A 15,971-nucleotide genomic window follows, 5' to 3' on the forward strand; every position below is an offset into this window, starting at 1 on the left:
TTTTTTCCAACACTTTACCAACAACTGAAGTAAGGCTCACTGGTCTATAATTACCAGGGTTGCCTCGACTACCCTTCTTAAACAATGAACCCTCATTTGCTACACATCAATCTTCTGGCACAATTCCTGGAGACAACTGCGAATTAGAGTTCATTTCAAGAGGCTCGGCAATCTCATCAATGGCTTCACAGAGGATCCTAGGATATGTCCCATCCGGCCCAGGTATTTATCTATTTTCACACGCTTCAGGATTTGTGATACCTCCTCCTTGTGAACCTCAATCCCACCTAGTCTAGTAGCTTGTATATGAGTATTGGACAGGGATGGAAAATAAATCAAGTTTAAATATTGGACAACTTGGTGTCTGTGCTGAGGAAAATATTGTAATCTGTTATTTGGAATGCGACAAATTGACAGGGAGGGTGGGAATCATGACATGACTTGGCAGAGTCAGCTGAGCTTCAGGAAATGGAATCACCATTGCGAAAACAGTGGAATTTGTACTTGTTGAGGCGTTCACAAATGAGACCCAGTCGGAGCAGTGTAAATGAATTTGCAGAACAGTTTTGACGTCTTTATTGACAGGTGTCCGGAAGTTCATGTGTACAGCTGATATACAAACGCATTGCAAATTTGGTAGCAGACACAATACAGAAAGCAGTGCCCGTTACTGGACTGAAGACCGTTATTCTCGGGTTATCACATGCATCAGTGTTTGGTCCAGGTCAATTTGGAGGTGATTAAAAAAATAGCAGAGATCTCATTTTGTATTGATTAGTTGGTGCGAGGTTGGGAAATGCCGTTGTTCGAACGTGCCTTCAAGTCCTTGATCATGAGTCAACAAAAAAAATGCAGACGTGAATGAGTCATTAAGTCTTAAGTATGCAAACGTGTCCATGCTGACCTGTTACAATGTCGACTGTTTTGCTCAATTCAAAGTACAGCCACAACTGCTCGCTTACGGTCGGGCTGTTCCAGATATAACAATTAGCTGCCAAATGGATACCTGAATTTTGGTTGTTTCTTTTAATCATATCCATGATACCTGAAGCCATTGGAAGCAGAATTTTATTATTTACACACCTGGAAACCAATCAAGTTATAAGAATTCAATGTGTCAAAGGGAGAATATAAATCCGGTATTTTGAAAATAAGAGGGAGAGCAAATACCATCAATCAGCGGAGCAAGTTTTGTACAGCCTCTGACCATCGAAACTATCTGACCATCGAAAGTCTTGGTCTCAAGGATAGTACAAAACACTCTCTATCAAAGCTAACTTTTCATGTAAAACGTACTTGCAGTTAAAAAGAAGTGGACCCAGGGAGAAAAGCAGCTGGAAGGTTGAAGACAAGGGAGGAGACAGAGACTCCGTGGTGTTCAGATTAGGTGAATGTAAATATTAATAAGTGGATTATTAGAGCAGCATGTATTTTTACATATTTGGCGTCAGATAGTAAGTAGTTAAGAAAAATAAGTCTTGATTTTTTGAAAAGTTGTTGTTTCATGTTCACACACACATACGCACACACACACACAGAAAGAGAGAGAGGGGGCAGAAAAGGAAGCAGAGTGCATTTTCTTGCAGTATTAACTGAATGATAGAATCCTACAATGAAACTGCAGAGCGCAGAGGATAAATGAGCAGAAGCACACCAGATTGCATTGCCAGTAGCATACTGACAGGAAGTGTTACAGGTAGCTCTTGAACCCCTGTAGGATGTCGACTACGTGTATGGAAGATTCCTGCTAAGGTACAAACGCACTTTTAATGGCCTGGAATGCGCAAGGCTGTGGTTAGTTTTTGCCATGCATGGCATACATTCCAAATATTAGGTAAGCCACAGGTAGTAGTAAAAACTATCATCTTTTTGCTACTTCCTGAATTCAAAGTACATTTCACGGCGGTTATGATTCATTGTATAGGTCCCCTTTCTAAACTAAAATTGGGAACCCGTACTTGTTAACCATAATGGACGTGTCTACCAGATATCCCAAGAGAAAACAATGGGCAGTGTTAAGCCAAAAAGATTGGCACAGGAGTTGGTAGCTTTCTTCTTATGGTATTGGCTGCCCAGAGAGATTCAGTCGGACAAAGATTATGAATTTAAGGGAATCATGCACAGATAAGTACTCAGCATTTTAGATCAAGTGCCTACCATCCTGTTTACCAGAGAGCCTTTGAAAGTTGGCATCAGACACTGAAGACCATATTAACAGCATACTGTCAAGATTGTCTGAATGGTTGGGATAAAGGTATCACATTTGTATTGTCTGCCATTAGAGATGCCTCCTCAATTCTCTCCTTTTAGTTAATATTCAGATATGAAGTGAGAGACCCTTTGAAATTAATTAAACAGCGATTGACAGGACCGAAGTCAAAGATCTCACACTTGTATTATTTATGTGAGGTCAGGGAGAGATTAGATTGTTTAGGTGAGTTAGGAAAACAGCACCAGAAGATGGAATATCATAGAATGAAGCAGGTGCAAATCAAAACGCTGAAACTTTGACGTTTTTCCGTTGGGGTGACGTATTAGTATTGCCAACATTGGTAGCAAACCTCTTCAAAACCAGGTTTAGTGATCCCTTCCAAATAAAAAAAAGTAGAAATTGTGTCAGTTAATCTATCTGACAAAGATACCGGATATTTTTTTAAAAGGTTTATCGAGTATGTCATGTGCATATCTTGAAACCTTACTAGAGTAGAGACAGGAAAATGGCGAAACAGGTGTTACGTACGGCCCTGCAGAGTCAGGAAGCAAATCCAGATGTCATGAAGTTCGATGTGCCTCAAAATATTTAAATAAGTAGTAATTTATTGAGGAGTGGGAGAGGGTAGTGAGCTAACCGTTACAGGAGCAAAGAATACGATTCTTAATTGCATCAATGTGAAGACACATCCAGGAAAAATAATGGGTGGACTTACATGATTATGCATGAGGTGGAATTAGGGAATACTGATGTGAAAAAAAACAACAACGACACAAGTGTAATCCTTTCAAAGCCACACAGTTCCAGGAGGAAGTGGATGTGGTTCTCCATGAAGATATCATTGAACTGAGTCAGAGAGAGTGAAGTTGACTGATTCTGTTATTTCCCAAACCTGACATGATTCAACAATTGTGTGGACTATCGGAAGGTCAACGCTGCGAGAAAATAGGATTGCTATCCAACACGAAGTTTGGAGGACGGCATACATATAGTTTCACAAGCCCCACATCTGACTAAGTTGGACTTACGGCATGGTTATTGGAAGATACCATAATCAGAGAAAGGGAAACACGTTTCTGCATTTGTTACCCAAATGGGCTTTATCAATTGAAAGTGATGATCTTTGCAATGAATAATGCACCAGCCACATTTCAAAGACTCATGAACAGAATTGTGGTCAGATATAAACATTAGACAATGTATTTGCATGATGTAGTGATCTTTTGCAAGTGATTGAAAGGTAACATATTACAGTTGGCAGAACACATTTAATGATTATAAGAAGAATAACTGACAATAAAATTAAAGAAAACATGATTAGCGAAGGCAGAGGCAACGTTCTTGGGGCATTACATTGGACATTGAAAGTTGACCAGAAGGAACGTAGAGAGGAAGTCCATTGAGGGATTTCCACCAACAACCTCGAAGAAAGAAGTGCTCTTGTTTTATTAAAAGAGGAATTCTAACTCCGCCTTTTAAATGTCCATCCACTAACCATATCTCTCTGCACTTCGCCCTTATCCTTCTCGTTCATTCCTATCAATAAATTTGCCCAAATGCTTTTCAAAAAGTGTTAATTTACCCCATGCCCTCAACTATATCCACTGACAGCACATTCGTGTACAAGCTTCAGTTTTAAAAAAAAATGCCCTTCAGGTTCCGCTTTTATTCCTCCCGTCTAACCATAAGCGGATGTCCTCCTGGTTTCAATTCTACAAATCTTGGCAAAAGACTGAGAGATTTCACCTTACCCATGCTCGAAGTGATCACATACAACTTTAGAAGATCCGCTCTCATTCTCCTACACTGGAATGAAAAGTCCGAGCTGGTTAAACCTCTCCCGAGAATTGAGTCCATTAGGTCCAGGCAACTTTCTTCAGCACTCTTTCCAATTTAATGATATCTTTCCGATCTGAGTACTCCAAATGCTCCAATGTCTCTCTGGTCCACCGCACCACTTAACCCTTACAATTGACCGTGCAATTCCTACCTTGTATTGACTTTCCAAAATGCAAGATCTCACACAAATCTATATTAAATTGCATTTGACATTTCTTCGCCAACTTTCTCAGCTGATCAAGTTACTGCTGCAATTTCAGCTAAATGTCGTCATTTACCACGATACCACCTATTTTAGTGTTATCTACAAAATTATTAATCATGCCTAAACCATTGATATAGATGACAGTAATGATCACAGAATCAAACTCTGAGGCACTCCACTAATCACAGGCTTCCAGTCTGAATAACATCCTTTCACATTTACCCTCTACTTCCTCCCAACATGCCAACTGTGAAAGCAATTTGGCAACTCCCCCTTGATTCCGTGCGATGCAACCTTACAGACAGTCTACCATGTGGAATCTTACCAAAGGCCTTACGGAAATGTATAGAGATTATGTCTACCGCTCTGCACTCATCAAACCTTCTGGGTAACTTCACCATAGAACTCCACCAAATTTGGGAAGCATGATCTCCCACTCACAAAACTATGCTGACTCCTTGTGTAAGCAACAGGTGCAGTGAATGGCATGCTGTCCTACATTGTAAAACGATTCAAGTATATGAATAAAGCCACCTTCCTGCAGTCGTACAGCCTCGCTGAGGGAATATTTGAGGCACTCTCTACAGTTTTCTTCTACTCTGTAAGGAATGAGCCCCTTACCAGAGAAACAGAAGATCGTACCATGAGGAGAGATTGAAGAAGCAGAGTATTTAATCTGTAGAGCTCTGAGAGAAAAATAATGGTTGCAGTGATCCTTGAGGACTGGCAGTGATCTATTTGCAAAAGAGACATGGAAAAGGTGAGAAAGTGCAGAGTTTACCCAGGATTGAATGGTTTTATTAATTATCAGGTGTATCTCAGTACAAGGAAAAAATGCTTTATTTGTGAGCAGTAGAAGCAGATCATTGTAAGCATGGACAGACAGATAATAGGTTGAAAATAGACTTGGACAGCATAAAGTATGTACGTTACAATGCACAGGACACGCACTCGACAAGATCAACATGAATAACATTGGCATTATTTGAACTGAGATAGTTCATTCATCAGTCTAACACGGCTTTCTTAATAGCTGATCTGCCTGAATTAACTCTCCCCTCATTAATGTGCTGTTGACTTATGAATTTGTACTGAATGCCATGTAGCGGCCAAAGTGCCTTACTTCGGAAACTGGTAGCTATTCCCACCAGCTTCTGACCTCTGCAGCGAACTGCAGTTTGTCTTCTCAGAGATGGAAGATGACTTCTGGAGACTTCACAGAAAACATTTTACTTCCTCCCTCAAAGCTGGAAAACCACATTAAAGTCCCACGTGTGTACCATGAGCAAGTTAGCCACGAGGAACACTGTGCGTCAGCATCTGCTCCACTTGTTTATCATGTTAGAGCAACAGTTAGACGAAAGTGAGGACTGCAGATGCTTGAGATCAGAGTAGTGAGTGTGGTGCTGGAAAGGTCCAGTAGGTCAGGCAGCATCCAAAGAGCAAGAGAATTGACAATTCGGGCGTAAACCATTCAACAGGAATCAGCATCAATTACCTCGTTCTGTGCTTATGGAAGTGACTTGATGGGCTGAATGACCTCCTCCTATTCCTGTGTGAGTGACTTAAGGGAGTCAATGGCTTCTTCCTCGTCCGATTGGACACGATCAAGGGCCTCATTGTGTTACCACTCGTTCCAGTATAACAGCTGGATGTGCTGGCTACTTTGAAAATGTTGCTACTTCAAGAGTTTAATTTATCCTGGGTCCATTTAAGAGAGATTAAACGGTCGTTACCCAGCAGGTAAGTTAACTTCACTTGCATTAACAGCATGGGTCGTCTTAGGTTTATTTTAACACAGCCTGAATGGGTGTGTTCAGCTCTCACAGATGAGGATTGTTATGTTTTGGTTTCTCAGTAACATCACAAACTAATGGGGTCTCAACAGAATTCAAAGCTTTCGTGAATATCTCCTGGCTGCTACTCTCTCTGAAATTTCTCTTGATGCTGTTTTTTTTCTTTCTGGATTGGAGAAATGTTTGTGACAATCTCCCTCTGTGAATTTTCCTTTCTGCCAAAGGGTGTGTTTTGGGGATGTTCTCATATTGGAACAGTTAATTAGCAATAGTTCCTGAATCTATTATTCTGTTCGTGTCCAATAGAATTACATTCTTTAAAATTCATCTTTCTTTGTTTTAATTTCATCTGCAGCGTTGAAGGAACTTCTTTTGTTTCACTCCGAGTAGTTTGACCAGTCACATTGCATCTGGGACAGATACTTTACATTTCCTATAACATAAGACACTACAGTCTCGGATACTGTCTTCAAATACTTTCGAGGGCTCTCGTGCGGTCCATAACTCTAGACTGCATCTCATCCTGAATAATAGAATAGGTTTGAAAGATTGAATGGGCTATCATGTTCTTCTGCAATTTGTCAATGGCCAGAATGACTTACTCATATTACTGTGAAACCAGCGTGATGTGCTGAATGAACTCTTCATTTTACTCTTGCAAAGTGCAGTGTCAGACAGTACTGTTACTGTCACAGTAATGCTACCGACATTTAAATCGTGCAAGCCTGACTGTTTTTCCGTGTCTAGCTGCACATGAACACAGACAGGTCAGGGAGTTGAGGGCGGACAAAATATTCTGAATATTGTGGAATACTCAGTGAACATCCCCACTTAGCAGCTGAAGATGCTTGTGCCAACGAAACTACCCTGATGATCTCACACTGAAATGACCCAGGAAAGAGATGATTAACATTCAGGAAACACAAACATCTTCCTTTGTGCTATGACTGACTCCATACACTGGAGAATTTACTCTGATTCCCATTATTTCCAGTGTTGGTAAGCTCTTTGATGTCAACCACACAGTCAATCCGGGCCAGTAAATCTTCCCCGAACCCTTGTGTCTACATCAATTTTTCATCTTAACAGGTCATGTTGAGGAACAGGAAATTCTTTCTTCCAACAGAGGGCTTTGAATGTCAGGTTTTCTCTTTTCCAGAGTATGAGCCGATCTAGAACACTGAAAGTATCGAAAGAGACGGTAGATAGATATTGATCTGTCAGAGAGCCAAGCACTCTGAAGGATTGGACATTTAAAAGGATTATGACGGAGAGCAGATTAGCCATTATCTTAGTGAAGTGGAAGTCATGCTTGAGTTTGGGGGTGGGGGGTGCGTGGTGAATGGGGTTCTCCTGTTTCCGATGTTCTGACATTCTGTTATTGGAAATTTAGTGGCTGGCATTTTCCTGGAATGTCTATTATGGAACGTTGCAGTCAGGGAAATCAGATGATGTTGTGAGCCTTCTCAGGATGAGGTATCGGCGCTGTATTCACAGTGCATCAAATGGAGCATAAGGTGCAGAAAAGGGAAGCTCTGTCAAGAGATTTGGGGGGTGGGTGGGGGAGGCGCTTGTTTCATAAGCAGCCTGGATTTTCCAATTACATTTCTCAAAAAACCTCAAACCGTGTGTAACAGTCTTGAAGGGCTGCATGGTCTCCTCTGTTTCTGTGCACCAGGTTATAGCAGTAAGTGGCCTATCTGATTGCTCCTGTCCAGCAGCTTTGGGGGGCTGAATGCAACATAGGAACATGGAACTGGGAGCAGGAGAGGGTCATTAGACACTTAGAACCTTATTCACCCGGCACTGAGATCGTGGATGATGAGGTTGTGTCTCAGCCCCACTTTCGTCTCTGTATCCCATTATCCATGATTCACTGCCTGTCATATATTCAACAACACACTTTTGAATCATTGTGAATAGAGGGGCACGGTAAGCTTCGAATTAAGACAGTTCTCTCTCCAAAACACCTTTCAGACTTTCTCCTCATCCCTCTTTCGATGCAGAGAGTCATACTGGATGAAAACAGAGTCATTCTTCCAATCTGTCCAGTCCGACCAGATATCCAAATCTGATCTCGTCCTATTTGCTAACATTTGGCCAATATCCCTCCTATTTCAGACACTTCTAAAATGTGCGATTGTACCTCCCGCCACCACTTCTTGTGTCAGCATTTTCTTCCCTCACGCTACTCTCTGCGTGAAACATTTGACACTAAGTTCCCTTCTAAATCATTTCCCTCTTGACTTCACCCTCAGCCCAATTGTTTTGAACTCGCCTATCCTGGGAAACAGACAATGGCGATTCCGAGTATCCATGCCGTGATGATTTTATAAAGCTCCATAATGTCATCCCTCAGCCTCTGACACTCCAGCGGAAAACACCTCAACCCATTCAGCCTCTCCCTACATCTCAAACCGTCCAGTCCTGGAACATCGTGTAATTCTGCAGCCAATCGAATAGTATGCACCATTCTTAACGTGGCCTCACCAACCTCCTGTGCCGATGCAACATGCCACTACAACTCCTCTACTCAATGCACTGACAGATTAAGGTAAATTTGTCAAACGTGTTCTGCACCACTCTCTCTACATGCCACTCCACATTCAAGGAACTGTGCAGTTGCAACCCATAGTCTCAGGGCCTTACATTGAGTGTATAATTCCATCCCTGATTGGCTTTTCCAAAATACAAAACCTCAAATTTATCTAAATTAAACTTCATCTGTCATTTGTTGCCTTTTCATCCCATGTAATTGTAGTCACGTTGTACTCTGAAAAATCCATTACACCACCTTTATAATGTCATCTGTAAATGTGCTAATTATGCCTCAGATGTTCACATCCAAATCCTTTACAATAATCATGAAATGCAGTGAAATCAGTTCTGATTCTTGCAGCAGTCTGATGGTCACAGGCTTTCAGTCTGAAAAATAGCCCTCTTCCTTCAAGCCAATTGTGAATCCAACTGAGTAGCTTCCTCTGTAGGCCATGTGACATAACTTTACCATCTGTCTATAAATTAGAATGCGATGAACATCTTGCTGAAGTCCATATTGACAACGTCAGCCAAAACCCTTTCATTAATTTTCTTTTTCGCCACTTCAAAAACACAAACTAATAAATGAGACGTTATTTCCCACGTACAAAGCCATGTCGACTATTTCTAATCTGTCCGTGATTTTCCAAAATGGATCGAAATCCTATTCATCAGGATTTGCTCCAACAACTTACCCATCACTGACATGTTGTTCCGTGGCTTTTTGGGTCACTGTTGTATTTCTAGTACTATTTCCCCACTGCTAAAATAACACGTTTACAATCCAAAGCAAAGTTCCTCAGATTATGATGGAAAGATGAATGACAAACTGTTTAGACATTGTAAATATGTAATCGATATTTCTCTTTCTATACACACACACACACACACACACACACACACACACACACACACACACACACACACACACACACACACACACACACACACACACACACACACACACACACACACACACACACACACACACACACACACACACACACACACACACACACACACACACACCATGACAAACCAAACAGCTAAATATCGGCAATTTAAATTGAAAATACTTTGCCCGAATGCAAGTGTAATTCATGGCAAAATGAAATTTTGAAAGATTGTCTAAGTTGTTTTTTCTCACAGAAGCTACTAACAATGGGATTTCTTTCTGGAACTATAATATTTTACAAAATTCCCTGTGCTTTTAGGCAGTGAGTTACTTCCAAGAAATTCTGGTCAGTAATCCTCCACGAGTGGTGAAGATGACTGATGCGTTTTTCTTCTCAGCTTGCACATATTGCTGTGATGAGGAACAATGAAGAGAGAGAGAATGCAACAGGCCGTTCCTTCGCGAGGAGATCACATCTTCTTCCTCTCTGAGTTGAATCACACAGTAATGTCGCTCCAAACTGCACCATTTGCATTCTCGTTGTACATTGTCCGAATTGTGCCTCCTTCACTTTCCCTGTTCCATGTAGTTGCATCATTGCTGCTTTCATACACACAGCCATATTGTTAGCAGCAAAACGACCCATTTGAGTTGAAAATGCCTTTATATGTACATGCGTCACTTAACAATTAAACGTTTAATGTCTTAGAACACCTGTATTAAAATGAATGCATCTAATTTTTTTAACAAATACAGGTATTGCTGGATACGCTCGGCAGATCTGACAGCATCCAGATGCCTTTTAAATGTTGTCAATGAACCAACCTCCACACTTCCTCTTGTAGCTCATTCCATGTACGCACCACACTCTGCGTGAAAAGGTGCCCTTTTCGCCTCATCTTCCCTTCTCCCCTTCAATCAATGCCCAGTAGTTTGAAATTCCCCTACACTCAGGGAAAAAATCTAACTATTCTCTCTGTCCATACTCTTTATGATCTATAGACATCTGCTGCTATAGACTTCTCTCCCAGTTACAAATGTGTTTCCAATCAACATGAATGGCTGTGCTTACAGTCATCCCTGACATAAATTCTGAAAGTCAACACTGACACCTCTTCCTTCTTCATCGGGTCACAAATCTAACACAATTTAAATCATTTTGTTTGCACGTATTATGAAACACTTCTGTAGGGTTTGTACCTCGAGCTTTGTACCCGGTGGTAGGGTATTTTTATATGAGAAAACAAAGGTCAACATAATTCATATGGGGTAATTATTTTCGACAGAAGATGGCTTGTGTGTGGAATAAACTTGCCGAGCAAATTGTGAAAGCAGGCACAGTCACAAGAGTTGAAAGTATTTTCAATCAGTGCATCGGTCAGAAATCAGTCTGGATGGTGCTGTGAGCACCTGGTGTTTGACACAGCCTTCTTCATCTGCCACTGGAGCCTTGCATAATGGAGGGGTGGCTTGAGAGAGGGAATTAAAGAGAGAGAGAGCGGAAGTGAAGGTGCTGCATGCAGTAGAAAGAGTGGTGGAACATGTGCCTTGATCGGGAATAGGTGCTATAACAGATATACAGTGAGTGTGAGGGAGCAGAGAGAATGCGATGAGGATCTTAATGGTTGTCCGTACTACTGGACATTTCTTCAGAACAGATACTGCATTGAGCTGGATGATGAGCTCACACCCTGGTCTGTGGTTCTGATAGTGTGGCCTACTCCAGGAAGAGAATGCTGCTCCTCAGTACTCGTCCATCCGCCAGGACCTACGTGCCCCTGTCAACAAATCGTGGTGTAATTGCCCCTTATCTGCCATGCTCGCGGTGTGTCCATTGGCCTTTCAAAGAGGCCGAATATCCAGTGATAGCTGGGCAATAGTGAGTATCTCCAACCATAACGGGTGGCATTGAATGAGAGGGATACCATGGGGTTGGGTAGGTAGTTAATGAGGTGAGTTCGATAAGGTAACATCAGTAAAGTAGGTCGGCCTCGTGCAGATAATCGCTGTCACACTCAGTGAAATTGCTATTGAGACAAATTATTCTTAGAATCAGTCCAATGAGTCGCAGACTGTGCTGAAATCTCTCCCAGTTACAAAGCTGCAAAAAAAATACTCATTCAACACTCTCCATCGTCTGTCCTCACACGAAAATCTCGTTCTCCCATTTTTCCTGGGAATACTGCCTCATGCTCAAAATGACTACATTTCAGTATTCTTAAACCTGTGAACACATCGGTCTGTAATACTGTCTCTCCATCTCCTCCATTCTGTCTATTTTGTAAACCCCTTCCATTTGATTTTATTTAAACTGGTTTCCCCGCAATCTCTCTCTGGCAGTGATTTTCAAAGCCGCGGCATCCATTGTCATGGTACAATGAAGACATGGAGTTCCAACAGGATGGCGCCTTCACATTCTATTACTTCCAGCAATAGCTGCAAATATCCTCACGCTGGGCAGCGATGTAACAGAGTGTTACTGAATATTCCACTAGGGTGGCATGCAAAGCTCTACATGCTGGAAGGGGAACTGTTCCTGGTTTAAAAAATTAATTAATCGGTGATCACTGTACAATTGACTGTGCTGCTCAGACTATGTGTTTGATTTTTATAGATAATGCAATGGTGTGGTCTATGCAGTTTCTTATGCTGGATGGATATTTATTTCAGGTTTATAAATCACTGGCCTGCTGTGTTCTGGACAGCTCCGAGTGCTGGACAGACATCTCGTCCGGGTTTACAGATCAATGCATTGTTGTCTGCACAGCACCGAGTGCTGGACATATATCTAGTCCAGTTTTATTGATCAATGCACTGCTCTTTTCTGTATATCTCTGATTGCTGGACGGAAATCTTGGCCAGTTTTATTGATTAAAATGATACTGTGGTATGCATAGATCCCAGTGCTGCACAGATACCCAGTCTGTGTTTATTAATCAATGCACAGCTTCCCAAGCTGAACAGGCAGGAGTGTGGAACAACACAGCAGACCAGGCAACATCAGGCAGTGAAGAAATCGATGTTTCAAGTGTAACACTACTTCAGGGCTTCTGCAGAAGGGTTAAACCTGAAACGTTGACTTCCCTACCTCCTGATGCTGCCTGCCTTGCTGTGTTCTTCCAGCTTCCTGCCTGACTACTTTGGATACAAGCATCTCTCGTTTTTTGGCTCTGTCCCAGCTTCCCATACTCGGCAGATGTGTCGTTCGTGTTTAAAGATAAATGCTGCGATATGATCTGTGCAGTGCTTCAGTCTGGACGGTTTGCGGATTTTATTGACCAGCGCAATGGGTGAATCTGCACAGTGTTCCACTCTGGGTTGAACATGTCTCTCCTCTGGATTAATGGTTTCTGGGCTGATTGTCTGTGGTGAATTATGAATGTGCCAAAACTAACTATTTCAGCTTATCTGGCAATGCCTTTAGTTCTCATTCTTGTGATTGGACCCTCCATCTCTCACTTCATTAGTTTTGCAGCGGAAGCATGCACAGTACATTATACCCGCTCTCCTGTCAGGATCCATGGCCTCTTCATTCAGAAATAGTCAGATATTCCCATCGTCTTCTGGTCTCCACGGAGAAATGAATGATAATGGCCGAGACTTGTCCTCCACAAGGACTATGTATTGGCTCCTCCTTCAGATACACTCAAGGACACATCCATCCGTGACAAGGAGTGTGGTGAGAATGTTTCTCTTTTGTCGGTTCCTCCATCACTTCCCATAGTATGGCTGCCGTGTATTTGCGGCCTCTCCATGCTCAGTCAGTGAAGAGCATGTGGAGACAATGTTGGTGATGGACATTGAAGTGCCACAGCCAGAGTACGTTCTGTGAGCTTGTCACTTTCGGTGCTGCCGATGGTTTCTTTTCCGCATCGAGGGGAACTGAGTTATCACTGTGGGTGGATGTGGAGTGCAGTTGATGTCCATCATCAGGCGATTTCCTTGACTATATTTGACGTGTTGCCATGGGAATTCCTTGTTTCTGGAATTAATGTTGTGGAATTGCAGGGTAACCCCTTTCCTGATTGTATTATACGGTATCCCCACTTCTGGTGGGTCTGTCCTTCCGGTAAGATAGGGTATATCCCAGGATTGGGATTGGGTTTTATGAAATATGTCCCATCATGTCTGATTCTGTGAGAATCAGGTATCAGACGGTTTTCTGACCGGGTCAATGTGAGGAATACAGGCAACAATAGATCAAGAAATAAAGCGTAAAAAAGTTGATTGAAAGGCACTCTATCTCAGTGGGTTTTATATTCTGACTAAAGATTGAGGAATGGATATGATAATCAGAGAGACATGATGACAGTGTTACCACTATTGGCAAATGAGCGTCCAGCATATTGTATATTTAGGTATGTTCTACAAAACTGAAGGTTTGACTTGGGGTAGCTCTCCCAATAAAAGGACGACATCTGTTTGATTGTAAAGTCGCACCCTACATCAAATGTCAAGGAATTACAGACAAGATTTCGAGAGTGACGAAGTTTGCAGATGACAGACAATGAGTGTTAGTGCAAAATGTGCAGAGGGCACTAAACGTCTGCAGAGAGACAAAGATAGCTTCATTGAATGGGCAAAGGTGTGGCAGACGGAGTACAATGTTGGTACATGCAAGGTCATCCATTTTTGTTTGGCCTAACTGTCAAAAGCACAGTTTTTAAAATAGTGAAACATTGCTGCATGCTGATGTGCAGAGGGAGCTCAGTGTCCTTGTGCAGGACTCAAAAAAAGGTTGGTTTTGTGGGAATTAAGAAGGCAAATAGAATATTATCCATAATTGCTTAAGGGATGCAGTTTAGAAACTAGAATTTATGTTGCAGCTGCACACGGTGCGGGTAATACCACATTTAGAGTAATGTGTACAATTTTGGTTTCTTTACATGAGACTGAATATACCAGCACTGTAATGCGTACAGAAGAGTTTCACTAAGTTGATTCTAGAGTTGATAGGGTTTAATAATGAGGGGAGATTTAGGAGACTGGAATTATTCTCATTAGAGTTAAGCACAATAATTGTCTTACAGAAACATAAAATTTGAAGGGGATAGATAAGTTGAATGCGGGGAGGTTGTTTCAAGTGGCGGGTGAAACTAGAACTAAGTGGAAGAGCTTCAAAATGAGGGGAAACAGATTTACAACTGAGTTGAGGATGAAAATCTTCCCCTGAATGTGTAGAATTCTCTGCTGAATAAAGGGGTTAAGGCGACGTCGCTGAATGTTTTTTTCACAAAAATATAGACTTTCGACCATGAAATGAATTACGCTTCTGGTGAGCGGGCGGGTAAGTGAAGTTGCATCAATGAAAACACTACCATGACCTTATTGAATCGCTGACCCTGGTAGAAGGGTGAAATGGAAAATTAACATTTTTTTACATTTATTGTGAAATTTGAAAGAGAATCATTTCTAAAAATTAATGCTTTGTAAACGATACTTTGATGATGTTTGCAGCCAGACTGTCTCTGTTTGAACTTTGTCAACATTCAACTTGACCTTGCAAAAGTCGAATTCAGCAAAAGTTGAAGGACCGTTTAGACCAAGACCAGGGGATGAGAGAAGAACTCGAGTTTTCCCAGTCTTTGCCCTTGAAAGAGTGATAAGAAACAGTATAAGACAAGTATCCTAATTATGCTCAACTACTCCTTCCATAAGGCATTTTGTCAAATGCAGAGGGTCCCTTTGAAAACACAACTGAGTTGGACTCGCCAAAGAAGTACCAGGTACGCGATTTCTTCATTTACGAAAACCAAGGCATTGAGTCGGACGCACCCAATGTGAGATAGAACATACGGAGATATAATCAAGTCAAAGGGAAAAAGATAATGGTACCGCCAGAAAGAGAGAGAGAGCTGAACACTTTTCCACTAACACTGAAAGTGGGCTCTGGCAAAAAAAAACAGAAGTGGGTCCAACAAGGAATTAGAACGGCCAACCAAAATACAGTACATGTTAAATAATTGTGGCCCAGAGTCTGTAAAGCAGTTAGAATTGTAGATCAAGGAATGTGGGTTTCCAGAAGGAGGTTTTAGTAAAAGGCAGTTGGAAGTATTGAGGTCGAGGTTGGAGGAGAGAGAGAAGGAGAAACAAAAGGGAAAAATAGAACCTGTGAATTGGAGTACTTATAACACGTGAAAGGCTGAGGCAGATATCAGGGAAAGGAAATCTCACGTAAAATGTAGGTCAAATACCTGTACAAGCACTAGTGCACACGCATACGCGTGTGGAAAACAACCTAAACCTTGATGACTGCCTTCCGAGACCTACAGCCCCTCTCCGAGACCAACTTGGCGAAGGTTCCAAGTTAGCGGCTGCCGCCTCAGGGTCTGCTGGATCACTCATGGCAAATCGTATGCGCAACCAACGGAATTACGAAGCCCAAAATGACAACGGCCAATCCAAGGCGGAAAGGCATCCAGGGCCTATTCACGATCTCCTCAAGACGGACGATGAGTCAGACAGTGAGGAGTCTGGCGTTCGATC

The 15,971-nt window shown here is 41.9% G+C and overlaps 1 pseudogene; it reads left to right on the forward strand.

Moving 5' to 3' along the window:
• The window catches only part of LOC148147082 (uncharacterized), an 85,486-nt pseudogene extending 70,212 nt beyond the window's left edge, over positions 1-15,274 (forward strand).
• Positions 15,275-15,971: the final 697 nt, after the last annotated feature.

The sequence above is a fragment of the Chiloscyllium plagiosum genome, unplaced genomic scaffold (assembly GCF_037043375.1).
Source record: "Chiloscyllium plagiosum isolate Xiang-an unplaced genomic scaffold, Cpla_swu_hap1 HiC_scaffold_18, whole genome shotgun sequence".
Taxonomy (NCBI): Eukaryota; Metazoa; Chordata; class Chondrichthyes; order Orectolobiformes; family Hemiscylliidae; genus Chiloscyllium; species Chiloscyllium plagiosum.